Raw genomic sequence first — 13093 nt, forward strand, 5'->3', positions numbered from 1 at the left:
AGTTGGTTAGGCATCTGACTCTTGGTTTCAGCTCAGGTCATGATCTTGTGGTTTTGTGAGTCCAAGCCCCTTTTGGGGCTCTGTGCTGACAGCATGGAGTCTGCTTGGGATTCTGTGTCTCCCTCTCTCTCTGCCCATCCCCCACTCACACTGTCTCTGTCTCTCTCAAAATAAACAAGTAAGCTTTAAAAAAAATAAATAAAAATAAAAATTACTCCTAAATATAATCTGCTAAAAAGAACTAATTTTATGTAAGTGATAAAACAGAATGAAAACCAAAATTACTTTTTAAAATATTAATATACATGATTCCATCACTATGTCATTGTAGTCACCTATGAGGGAGAGAGAGAGCGAGAGTAAGCATTCTGAACCCACACTGTTTTGGGGGCTGAGAAGTAGCAATCTGTTTGCCTGTTTGCCAGTGTAAGGTCTCAGCACTGCCCATTGCAATGACAAAGAGCAGGGAAACAACAGTGCCTTACTGTTTTGCCTGCGGTGTTCCAAGTACTCATCTGGTAATAAGGACAGGGTTAGTATGCTGTTTTACAAAAGAAGAAACCCAGTGATTGGAGACAGGGCCTTGCTTCCTTGGGAGGGCAGCACCCACATCCAGAGCCCCCGCTGGTCCTGGGTCTCTTTCCACCACAGGGCCCAGGCAAGGCTGTGCTCGATCTGGGTCCCAATGATACACACTCTGCCTTCCAGCAGCTCTGGAGTCATGGAGCCACTCTGAGGCTGGCCGTCACACAGCAGTCTTTCTACAGAGCCTGATAGAGGAGTCAGGTGTGACCCTGATGCCACCACAGTGTCCTGAGCCTATGCCCAGGCACCTAGCTGGATGCCTCCTTTTGCTGGCATCCTCTCTCAGCCTTCATGGTGGAATCTGACAGGTTTCACTGTCCTCATCAGCTCTGATATTCTTTACATGGTTTTTAGATGTTAGAAAATTTGAAAGACAGGATGAAATTATAAATCACCCATAATTCCAGTGCCAAACAAGAAGTGTCCAAGACTCCAAGAAAGTCTCTGATTTCCCCTGAATTTACATATACATAACTGTTACATACATATGTCCTTCCATCTATCCTTTATTAAAGGGAAATGTGCTGTACCTTTTGGTAGGCAACTTTTTTTCTCACTCAATGTTATAGTTTAGACCTTTATATCAAAATACAGACCCACCTCCTTTTCTTTCCTGATTGCATGGCATTCTGTTGTACGAGGGGGACTTAGCGGGTCCCCTGGCATCATCCAGGCTGATGCTGGCTCACCACCTACTATGCTACAACAGAGACCCCTGTGCATGTGTTCCTGTGCACTTGGGCAGGTGTCTACACAGAAGTCCTGTGAAAGCCAATCTCCTGCTTCCACTCTGGCTGAGAGGTCTTCCACAAGCAGGCTCCAGTGCAACTTCTCCACCTACTGAGAGTCTGTGGGGAAAAAGGGAAAACTTGTCACTCCAAGGAGGGAGATAAGAGATGTAGTCCTGCCTTTCCAGGTGGAGGAGAACAGGTGTTGATCTTGGACCCCCGCGGGAGGAGCTTGTGGTTAGAGAGGCCTCAGCTTTCCTCACGGAGCGGTTGCCCAAGTTGGTTAAAGCTTCCAGAATGTTTCTAAAGCTTCTCTGTGTCAAATTGCTCCACTGAGGACATTACACAGGTTCATTTCCTTCCCTGAAAAGATGGAGTTCCATAACATTAAATAAGCAAGAGTCTCGCTCAGTACCGGTGCGAGGGGATCGGTCAAAGGCATGAACAGGTGGAACCGTTAGCGGTCAAAGGGCAGTCAGGATGGTGGAGGTGGAGCCTCCCCTTCCCACTGCCCTCGAGGGCACACCGGCCCCTGAGAGCTTCTCCTGGGTGTCCAGGGAAAGGTGGAGGCAGGCCAGGGGGTAGGTGTGTCTCAAGAAAAGAGACCTCAAGTGTCTGGAAAGTAGGCGCAGCTGACCGGAAACCCACAACACAATTCATCTCTCAACCAACGCTCGGTGAGGGATGGGGGTGAGCCTCTTATGTGCCCTGCACGCGCCTTAGCATTGCACGCACATCAGTAATCCCAAACAGAACCTGCTCTCTCCGTGTTTCATTCTGTTGCCCAGAATATTAGTGGGTAAAAGATGCTGTCATGAAAAATTAAAGGGGGAGAGGAAAGGAAGCAAGGGGCGAGAGACATTTTTCTTGGGGACGGCAGGGAAGAGCTGGCAGAGAGAGTGATGTGGGGGTGAGAGTCATCCATGACGGTCTGTGGGAGAACATTCCAGGTAGCGGGAACAGAGGTATAAGGCCTGAGGCCAGAATGGGAACGGCTGTCAGCACTACCCTGGCCTCTGCATTACTTAATATGAGAAAAAATGGTTACATCCAAATATTATTTTGTGATTTACTCTTCAACCTTAACATTGTTTATTGTAGACATTTTTAAACACAAAGGTAGAAAGAATAGAGAATATGAAGCCCTACAAACCCATTACCCACCTTCTATGATTATCAACATTCTTCAGGTTTTCCTTCATATTTTTCTCCCCCTCCCAGCTTTTGTCCATTGCTTTGCCAAAGAATCTAAAGTAAATTCAAGACAGCGTATCATTGTATCCATAAATGTTTCAGTATATACCACTGACATAAGGACATTTTTAAAAATTATCATCACTCCCAATTAAGTTAACAATATTTTCATATCCAATCCCTTGTCCACTTTCCAATTTCACTTGTCTCCAAGTGTCTTTTTATACGTGGTTTGTTTGAATCGAGATCCAAACAAGGTGCCTCGGACTGCTGTGGTTGGTCTCTCTCTCTCTCTCTTTGCCTCTGCGACGTTTTTTTTTTAATTGAAGTATAAGGGACATAAAATATCCTGTTAGTTTCGGGTGCACACAATAGCGATTTGATATTTGTGTATATTATGAAATGATCCCCAGTAGAAGTCTAGTTACCATCTGATGTTCTGGGCTCTTGAAGTGGGTTGACTCTTCCATGCTGTTGGTGGTGCCCGCCTGCCTGTGCTGGCATTTCCACCTGTGAAACTTGAGCACTGAACACCTCCCTTCACCTTCTTTAGGGGACACCTGAGGTGACACCTGCATAGAGCCAGGAATTGGGCAAGAAATTGCCACCGTTTCCTGTGGCCCCACTGGGCGCAGAGTATAATCACGCTGTCTCGGAAGTGGGCAAGACTTCATTCGCCCTGGAAGGGTAGGCACTGTGTGTGTGTGTGTGTGTATGCACGGCAGACAGGCTGACACAAAGCAAGGTTCAAGGACACTCCTCAGCAGGTGCACCTGCAGCCAGCGCACAGCGGGGCGGACCAGTGATCACAGGCCTGACCATGCAGGTGCTCATTAGGCAGACTCTCCAGGAGCCCCTCCCCCAGCCACCCCACAAACAAATGGGCAAAACCAAAACAGAACACTACCCTTCCAAAGGGGCAGAGCCTAGCTGAGGTCACCAAAAACTTGCCCCCTTGAGACAGCTGTCCAAAAGCAGGAGATTCGTGAAGAGTGGCAGCCAGCGACAGCCGCCCTCTGTTCTACGCCCTTCCATTACATGCTCACCGCCTGCAGGGGAAGAAATATTAGAAGCCGTACTTTGCGGAGGAGGAAAAGAGGCACAGAGCAGAAAGGCTCCGAGGTCTAGTCGCCAAGTACTTGAGCCCAGGGGCCTGCTGCAGCGCCCCCTCCTGTCCTCTGCGTCACATTGCACCCCTACCCCAGGGCAGGTGGGCTAGCGCGTAGTCTAGCCACCTGGAGGGACTTAGGGGAGAAACTGAGGCTGGAGACGGATTTTGAGAAGAGAGAAGGAGAAAAGAATAAACGGCAGAGAGAGACAGGGAGGGAAGAAGAGGGGAGCAGACCAGAAAGAGGCGTATCAGACCGGTGAGGCTGGAGGCGGTGTGGACAGAGGGAAAGGGCGTCAACCCTCTTTGGCCCAGGAATGAGCTCCAGGCCAACCCTCCGCCCCGGACCAGTCCAAGAAAGAGAGAGGTGGCCGAGCTCCTTCCCTCACGTCCAGAATATAGACTGCACCCGAAACCACCACCCCAGCCGGCCCGCCAACTTCACCAGAACCTGGATCTAGCAAAACATTTTTATCCTAACACTTTAGCCTGCACAACTGCAATAAGACTGAATTTTACGCTTTGGGCTCAAATAGGAAGCAAATTAGATGTGTACCCTTTTATTCCTTTCGAAATTCAAGGTGCGCATGTACGTGTGGGGGGAGGTGCCTGCCTTCGGTGTGTCATTCTGGGAGGTGAAAGCAAGTTTTCCCTGGCTCTTTCCGCTTGCAGGTGCAATCTCCCATCTCTCTCCACATGCGGAAGCCGTTTTGGCCCCTTTTAGTTGTCCTATTCAGTATTCCAGCTCCAGCTTGCCTTTCCTCCCTTGCTCCTGGGGAGTGGTCCTAGGAAGGTGCTTCTGCCCCTCTGCTTTTAGGGTTCCTGAAGCACCTGGCTGTGTTCGAGTTCATTCTTTTTTATCAGTACAGGAGAACCTGCATGAAAACGGGCTCCCCACAGGGGTCAGGCCTCCTGAGGCTGGGAAATGGTGACTTGGGATGGGTCTGGAGGCACGAGTCCTTGCCAAAAGCTAAGTGAGCTCCTGCATTTTCTTTACGCCTTTATATGGTCTCATGAGTTTTGGAATCCACAGAAGGATGGATAGGCCGAGGATGTAGGAACATCACTTAATTCTCGGTCAAGACTCAAGATATTTCAAGACAGAAATTCAGGGCACCCTAAATGGAAAGGAGCACCCCCTCCCCTGTGGTAAGAGGTTCCTGGGGGCTGGTCTCTGGGTCCCTCTGCGCATTTTCTAGCACCAAACGTGAAAGCAAACAGGATTGCTTGAATGTGCTCAGAAGAGAGTACTTCAGTGAGAAAAACTGCCCCCTCCAAATGGAGTGCTGCTAGAAGAGTCTAAATGGGACCCCTGTAGCTTTTTGTCTGGGAGACCTGTGGGACACAAAAGCTTGCAGAGAGAGCACAGAGGTTTCTGTGGGCCGCTGGGGGGGTGGGGGTGGGGACTGAGTCTGTGTGTGGTTCTGAGCTCATGGGGGTCTACTCACCAGGAACTTAAGAGATGCCAACTCAAAGAAAGAAAGAGAGAGAGAGAGGGAGGGAGGGAGGAAGGAAGGATGGAAGAAAGGAAGAAAGGAGAAAGAAAGAAGGAAAGAAACTTTGACGGACTGATAAAGGATGCGATGAATGTGTGAGACATGGAATTTGTCAGCCTTCAATGTGTCCAAAGGTTCAATTTAGGACATTTGAAAAAAGCAAGCAAGCACTGTTTCCTGAATGGTCTTCAGCGTGGCTCTGTTTGTGGTTGGGTTTTCTTCTGCCTGCATCACACCGAACAGCTTTGGGAAGGGAATTCATCTGTGTCAAATGCCTCTTCCTGGGCCTGAGGCCCAAACTGGACAACAAATCCAACTGCACAGGGACCTTGGGGCCATGCGAGGTCCTGCCCTCGCTCCTGTCCCCTCCATCAGGAGCTCCTGGCCCTGCCCTGCAATAGTCCAGTCACCTGGCAGGATACACAATTCCAGACCGTATGAAACGCTTTCAGGAAGAGCTGTGTATTGGGAAGTTTTGGCATCTTTCCGTGACCAACTTTACTAATTTTGTGCTAGAAAAGAGGTTGTTTTGTTTTTTTCTTCCACCACCGCCACCCCCCCCCCCCCGCCCCCCGCCAAGGTGGGCTGACTGCAGGTTTGGGTTTTTTGTTTTGTTTTGTTTTTTGTATTACCTTTTCCCTTTTCCTATCCACTCCCACGTGGCTGGGTTTTCCTTTTTGACCAAAGGATTTGACCTGGATTTGCACAGCTGCCTCTCATACGAATGGGGGGACATGTGTGCTCTGCAGAGCGGCTCCCGCAGTGTGGCTCAGCCGATCCCAGGTCCTGGAGGCTGTGTGGTCCGCTGATTCAGGCACCGCAGGGCTGAGTCTGAACTTCCAAAATGGCAAATGTAAATGGTTTCACTGCAAATGGTTATCTGGTGCTCACAACACACACTGAGCGTTTGAATATTTATTGTGAGTGCGCGGCGTTTGTCAGAGAACATACAAAGATCTCTTACTGCAATTATCTTGTTCCAGCTTTAAAATATCAGCTGTCACTTCTTTCAAGGGTCTTGTGAGAAAGGAAAGTCTCTCTTTCTTTAACTCTCTTTTCCCTTGAACACAATTACCACCTCATTCACGGCTCTTTGTGGCCACCTAATCTTGCCGATTATGCCAGTGACACGACCACAAAGCATCATGACTGACGTACCTGACAGCTCTGGCTGGTGACAGAGCAGTCACAAAGAGGGACAGCCCTTTGTGGGATGAGTCCCACTGACGGCCAGGCTCTGAGGAATGCGAGGCGGGAAGGTACAAACAGGGAGGGAGGGCATTGAGCACCACAAGCCCTTCCTCACCCGCGGGGTCCCTTGCTTTTAACTTGATAGCCTGGTGGCACTGAAGAGTGAGGACTCCTGAGCACACCTACAGAATTCGTCCATTGTCTCACACAAGGCTCTCCACTGCCCTCGCACATAATGAGGAAGGCAGGCTCCCATGGGGATGGGGCCTAATCCGCCTTCCCGGGGCCTCCAGGGTCAAGAGTCGGGCCCTCGCCAGGCTGAGGGATAGCACACATCGCTGCAGCCAGGCACCTAGCTGCGCACCTTGCACGGGGACTCCATGTGCAGGGTCCCCAGTGCAGCCATCCTGTGTAGGAAGGAAGCAGACACACCAAAACTGAACTGGCACAGAGCCCCCTCAAAGAAGCTGCAACGCTCTCAGTCTGACCCCCCAGCTCCACTCCTTAGTGCAGGAAGTGACCCTGGGATTCGTCCCTTAGATGGCTTAGCTAGTGTCGGGTGCATTGAGTTGGTAGTCTCTGAATTTGGGTCTTTTTTCCTCACTTCCCTTTTTGGACTACAGAACTAATATATATATTTATTATTAAAACATTATCCACCTTCCCATGAGTGCAGAGCATGCTCTCCAAAATGTTCTCTTTACATTTATTAAAATATTTTTTAATGTTTATTTTTGAGAGAGAGAGAGAGAGAGAGAGAGAGAGAGAGACAGCGCAAGTAGGGGAGGGACAGAGAGAATCCCAAGCAGGCTCTGCACTGCCAGCACAGAACCTGATGAGGGGCTCAAACTCACAAACCATGAGATCATGACCTGAGCTGAGATCAAGAGTTGGAAGCTTATCCGACTGAGCCACCCAGGTGCCCCTGCTCTCTGTACATTTATTAACGTCCACACTATCAGTAGTAATTTGTCTTAGAAAAGGATTGCACTATGCACACTGTCTTACAGCTTTATTCTATCTTGGCCATCTTTGCATGACTGACATTCTTAGTAACTGATCTTTGATCAGTTTTAGGGGTAGCTCAGCTTGGGAAGGAGTCAGCAACCCTAAAAATCAAGGCTCACCTCGCTGGCCAGAGACCACCCTGGCCAGAGCCATTCCTCTGGGGGAGCTGCCCGTCACTCTTGCCCTCAGCACTGTGAAAATAGAGGTGTGCCTCATGTCCAAAGATTTAAACAGCCAGAAACACGTAAAACCTGCTGGATATTAAATCTAGGATGAACATTAAAATAACAGAAAACCTTATCAACTGTACTTAAATAAAAAAAAAACAAACAAACAGAGGCACCTGGGTGGCACAGTCAGTTAAGTGTCCAACTCTTATCTTGGCTCAGGTTATGCTCTCACAGTTTGAGCCCCACATCGGGCTGCTGTGCTAATGGTGCAGAACCTGCTTGGGATTCTGTCTCTCCTTCTCTCTGCCCTTCCCTCGCTTGTGTGCATGTTCATTCTCTCTCTCTCTCTCTCTCTCTCTCTCTCTCAAATAAGTAAAACTTATGAACAGAAAAACACCAGGCAGCCAAACTTGGAATGCAACACAGAATCACTGTCAACAAAGGTATCAGGCATGGTTAAAATTTCACTTCCCACAGACAGGCCAGGTGTCAGGGAGCAGCCCTGCAGTTGAGAATGACTGAGAAAACTTTTCCAGATCTCTCAGACCTGGAGTCTAGGTCACCAAAGGCTCTCCAGGGTGACCACTAGAGGAAACCAAGCCACCCAGCTCTGCAAGCCTCAGTGTCTTGCCGTAAACACCAAACTGAAGCATTTCGTAAGCAGAGGCGATGTGGAGCATCTGGCTCCCTGGCTCCTCCTGTGGGCGAGAGAGGGACTCCAGCCTCCGCAGGAGAATAGTGGGGATCTGGAGTGCAGGTTCTTCAGAGGGAAAGAATCCATCTGGAATTTTACTGGGAGGTGTCACTTCAAAAGCCTTCTGAAAAGGGCTACTATAGATAGTTAACATTTGGCTGCCCAATTCATTGGGCATTAATCACCTTAACTAATAAGTGATACCTTCCGTCAAGTTTCCTGAATGTTGGTGGGAAAAAAAAATCTCTTACTAAAACAATTCATTTGTTACGTTTACCTTAAAAACGTCATTACAAAAATTGCTAATACTTGAACATGGTAGAAAATTTAGAATAGTCCGGTTAAAGGCAAGCCCTCCCCCTATCTATCCAAAGGTTCTGTGGTTCTGCCTGGAGGCAACTGCTGTTACAGGGTGCTGCCATTGGAGGGTTCCCGGCACACCAGCAGGGTAATCCATGCAGGATCCTAGCTCAGTGTTGGCTGTTACTGTTGTAAGACAATGGGATGTCTGGGCTGGCAGCTCCATAGCGGCCTAGGTGGCCCAGGGCATCATCCTCTGCCCCGCCCATTCCCAGAAGTGTCTTCTTATCCACATATTTGTCAATATTCGGTCACATATGGCTGCCATTGCTCCAGGTCACATGTGACAGCATCTAGAGCCCAAAAGGAAGGACAGGGGTCCTGTCCCCAGGGTTCTCGCTTTTGAGCTCAGCTGCAGGGCGTGCAGAGCAAGCCAATCTGGCATATTTGGCCTTCTTTGCTGGAGTCAGCCCTGGTGGGAAGTGGGTGAGGGATAGCTACTGGCGGGGCAGCCACAGTACCTGCCATGGTGGGCTCTGCTCCCAGTGTTCAAAGCCATTGTGCTCATTAAACCAGACACCATTTTTCACCTATTAGAGTGGGAAAGCTAAAAGTTGGCCAACACACTGTCTTGGCAAGGATGTAGAGAAACAGGCGCTCTTCATACATTTCTGGCAGGAGTAAAAGCTTGTACAACCACCATGGAGAGCAATTTGGCACTATCTATCCAAATTAAAACTGCTCATACCCTTTGACCCAGCAATTCCCCACTCCTAGTATTTTATCCTACAGATATCCTTGAACATATGGGAAATGACATCTGTATGTAGACAGTCTTAGTAGCACTGTTCATGATAGAAAAATATTAGAATAGCCAAAACGTCTATCAAATAAAGATTGTCAAATAAATAATGGCACAGCCATACAAAGATGCCAGGCAGCCATTAATGAGAATGAGGCAGTTTTATATGTGCTGATACAGAATGATTTCCAAGGTATACTTTTAAGTAAAACGGGGGAAAAAAGAGCAAATATAGAATATTCACTGGTGTTTCAAAAATTATATATATAGGGGTGCCTGGGTGGCTCAATTGGTTAAGCATCCGACTTCGGCTCAGGTCATGATCTCACAGTTCATGGGTTCAAGCCCCGCGTCGGGCTCTGTGCTGACAGCTCAGAGTCTGGAGGCTGCTTCAGATTCTGTGTCTTCCTCTCTCTCTGCCCCTCCCCCACTCATACTTTGTCTCTCTCCCAAAAATAAATATTATACACACACACACACACACACACACATATATATACATATATAATTAGGGGTGCTTGGGTGGCTAAGTTGGTTAAGCATCCAACTCTTGGTTTTGGCTCAGGTCATAATCTCACAGTTCATGGGTTCAAGCCCCGCATTAGGCTCCACACTGACAGTGCAGAGCCTGCTTGGGATTCTCTTTCTCTCCCTCTCTCTGCCTCTCTCCAATCCCCCTCTCATAATAAATAAGTAAACTTAAATTTTTTTAATAAAAATTATATATATAATTATATAATACTACAATTAAATAGACAACTTTATATCATTTATGTGTCAGACACCATTCTAAGCACTTTACAAATACTCATTTTCACAAAAAATCTAGGAAATAGATACTAGTATGGTAATTGAACTAGTGAGGAAAATGAAGCACAGGTCATATTTGCCCAAGGTCACACAACTAGTTAAATAAGAAGGTGGAATTTGAACAGGTCTCCCTGCCCCATGAGTGAGAAAGACAAATGCGTCAGTTTAGACCACTGAGACCGAGGTCATTTAAAAGCACTTATTTAAAAAAGTTTTAGTTATTTGTTTTCCCATTCTATTAACTGTCTGCCCATGTCTTTTGCCTATTTTCTTATGGATTGTTGCTTTTTTTTTATTAACATCTAAAGCCCCTTTACAGTGTTGTAAATTTCTCCCCAGCTTGTCATTTGTCTTTTGACTGTGGTTATGCTTTTTCCACCCAGAAAATTTTAATTTGTGTGTATTTGTACGTGGTTGAATTTCTCAGTCTTCCTTACAGGACTTCCTATAGGAGTTTTTGTTTTGTAATTTGAAATTAACTGAGGGGTGCTTGGGTGGCTCAGTTGGTTGACCATCTGACTCTTGGTTTTGGATCAGGTCATGATCTCACAGTTCATGAGATCCAGCCCCCCATCGGGCTTTGCGATGACAGCGAGGGCCTGCTTGGGATTTGCTCTCTCTGCCCCTCCCTTGCTCGCTTGCTGTCTCTAAATAAATAAGTAAATAAATAAATAAATAAATAAAGAGATGAACTGAAATTGTCCTATATTTTCTTCTGGGACTTTTATAATTTCATTTTTAACATACAACTCATCTGGAAAATATCTTGGGATAACCCATGTTTTCTCCACTAAAATGCCACATTTGCCATATACTAAATATGTATTTGGGTCTTTCCAGAATCCATTTTGTTTCATTACTTTTTCATAAACCAGTCTCATCCAGGCTATCTTCATTGAGGTTGTTATAGTTTGAAGTGGCCAATGAATCACACCACCAATTTCTTTCCACAGGTTTCCACTGACAGATGGGAGATCAAATATGAGCTTCATATGTTGCTATGTTGCTTCCTAGTACTTCCTGTCCTGAATTAAGACTGTAGCCAGACCACAAGTAGCCCATGGCCCTGGTACGGAGGGGAGAAGGCCCAGAGTTGACTTCCCTGCCCAGGGGTTGGGGGTGAGGCTGAAGGTGAGGTTGCTCTGCTGTCTCTGAGGGCTGGGGTGTCCTCACCTCTCTACGGTGCCAGGAGGCCAACAGTTGGAGCCTTGTTTTTGACACCTGGCAGGACCAGCCTCCCTCATTACCTTTTCTCAGCACTGTCCTGGTGACTTATGCATGACATTGTTCCATATCAACATTAGAGTCAATTTTCCACCTAAAAAATACTTTGTAGGTATTGTTACTGAAAGCCATTAAATAATGAGATCAGTTTAGGGAGAATTGACAGATTTAACTACTGGAACTTTTTCTTCAAAACGTCTTTCCGCTGTAATGCAAAATACGTATTCCTAACCTGCCTCCATTCACACGCTAAAATTGGGGGTGACTACTTAAAATCAACTTTGTAACAAAAGCGGTAATAATTGTGCAACATTCACAAAACTCTAGCACAATTAAAAGGACATGTAAAATTCTAATAAAGATATATGTTAAGTGTAGGATTTTACCCTTTAAATAAAGGAGGTGCTAGGTTGATGGAGGTGTGCTAAGGAGGGGGTGGGGCAAAAGCAAAGACATGGCAGCTGGACAGTTAGCTGCAGGCCCAGCTCCAAGCGCAGCTGGAGGGTTGAGACCCTTCACTGTCTCTGTGGAAAACCCCCAACCAACAGTGGTTGCAAAGCATTAGTCTTGGGGGGTCACCACCAGGGCCGCCTGTGTGATTCATGGTACAGCTTCCTGTTCAGTGGCGTGGTGAGCACATGTCCTCCTCCTATTCAAGCTTCCTTCTGTGTCCTCCAGGGAGACTTTAAAGTCTCCTTCCTGTACATTTTACACATTTCTTTATACTTTTATTCCTAGGTATTTCATCTTGCCTTCCATTATATTCTGACTGTCCGTTATTATTTTCTTATATACAGAAAGGCTATGTATTTTTGTATATCAATTTTGTACCAGTCACATGACTGAATGCTTATTGTTCATAATTTTTATTTTATTTATTTTAATTTTTTTAATGTTTATTTATTTTTGAGAGAGAGAGACAGAGACAGAGACAGAGACAGAGACAGAGTGTGAACAGGGGAGGGGCAGAGAGAGAGGGAGACACAGAATCCCAAGCAGGCTCCAGGCTCTGAGCCGTCAACACAGAGCCTGACGCAGGGCTTGAACCTACAAACTGTGAGATCATGACCTGAGCCGAAGTCGGATGCTTAACCAACTGAGCCACTCATGCGCCCCTATTGTTCATAATTTTTAAAGGAATCTCTTGGAAACACACATCAACAATTTAATCACCTGTCTGATCCATCTCATCTCTTCCCCTTGTTCACCTGCACAGGTGCCAGCAGGTAGGCCATCAGGACCACACCATGAGACAGCTATGGTGTAAACAGGGTAGCCTGCTCCTGATTCTAGTGCTTTTACATTAGCAACATTTGCTTGTGGCTTGAGATAGGAATACATCATTCTATTAGGGGCGCCTCGCTGGCTCAGTTGGTAAGCATGCAACTCCTGATCTCAGGCTTGTGAGTTCAAGCCCCACGTTGGGTGTGGAGCCCACTTTAAAAAAAAAAAATCATTGTATTAAACAGGGGTCCATCCATTCCTATGTTATTATTTATATACTCTTGGTATTTCCTTTGAAATATTAAGACATGGAAACTTCAGTGATGATGCATTCATTCATTCAAAACATACAAAAACCTATCATAAGCCGGCACTACTTTAGGCAGAGACTTCAGAGGTAAACCAACCAGCCCTGGTCCCTGCCCTCATAGCACTTCCAATTGAATGTATGGAACAGACACTCAACAGAGCATCATTCAACACAGTTACCCATTAGTCAATGGGCCATCTTCCCTGAGGACCTGAAAGGCAGGTAAGAAAGGTCCCCCTGTGGAGAAAG

Source organism: Panthera leo, chromosome D3 (assembly GCF_018350215.1).
Source record: "Panthera leo isolate Ple1 chromosome D3, P.leo_Ple1_pat1.1, whole genome shotgun sequence".
Taxonomy (NCBI): domain Eukaryota; kingdom Metazoa; phylum Chordata; class Mammalia; order Carnivora; family Felidae; genus Panthera; species Panthera leo.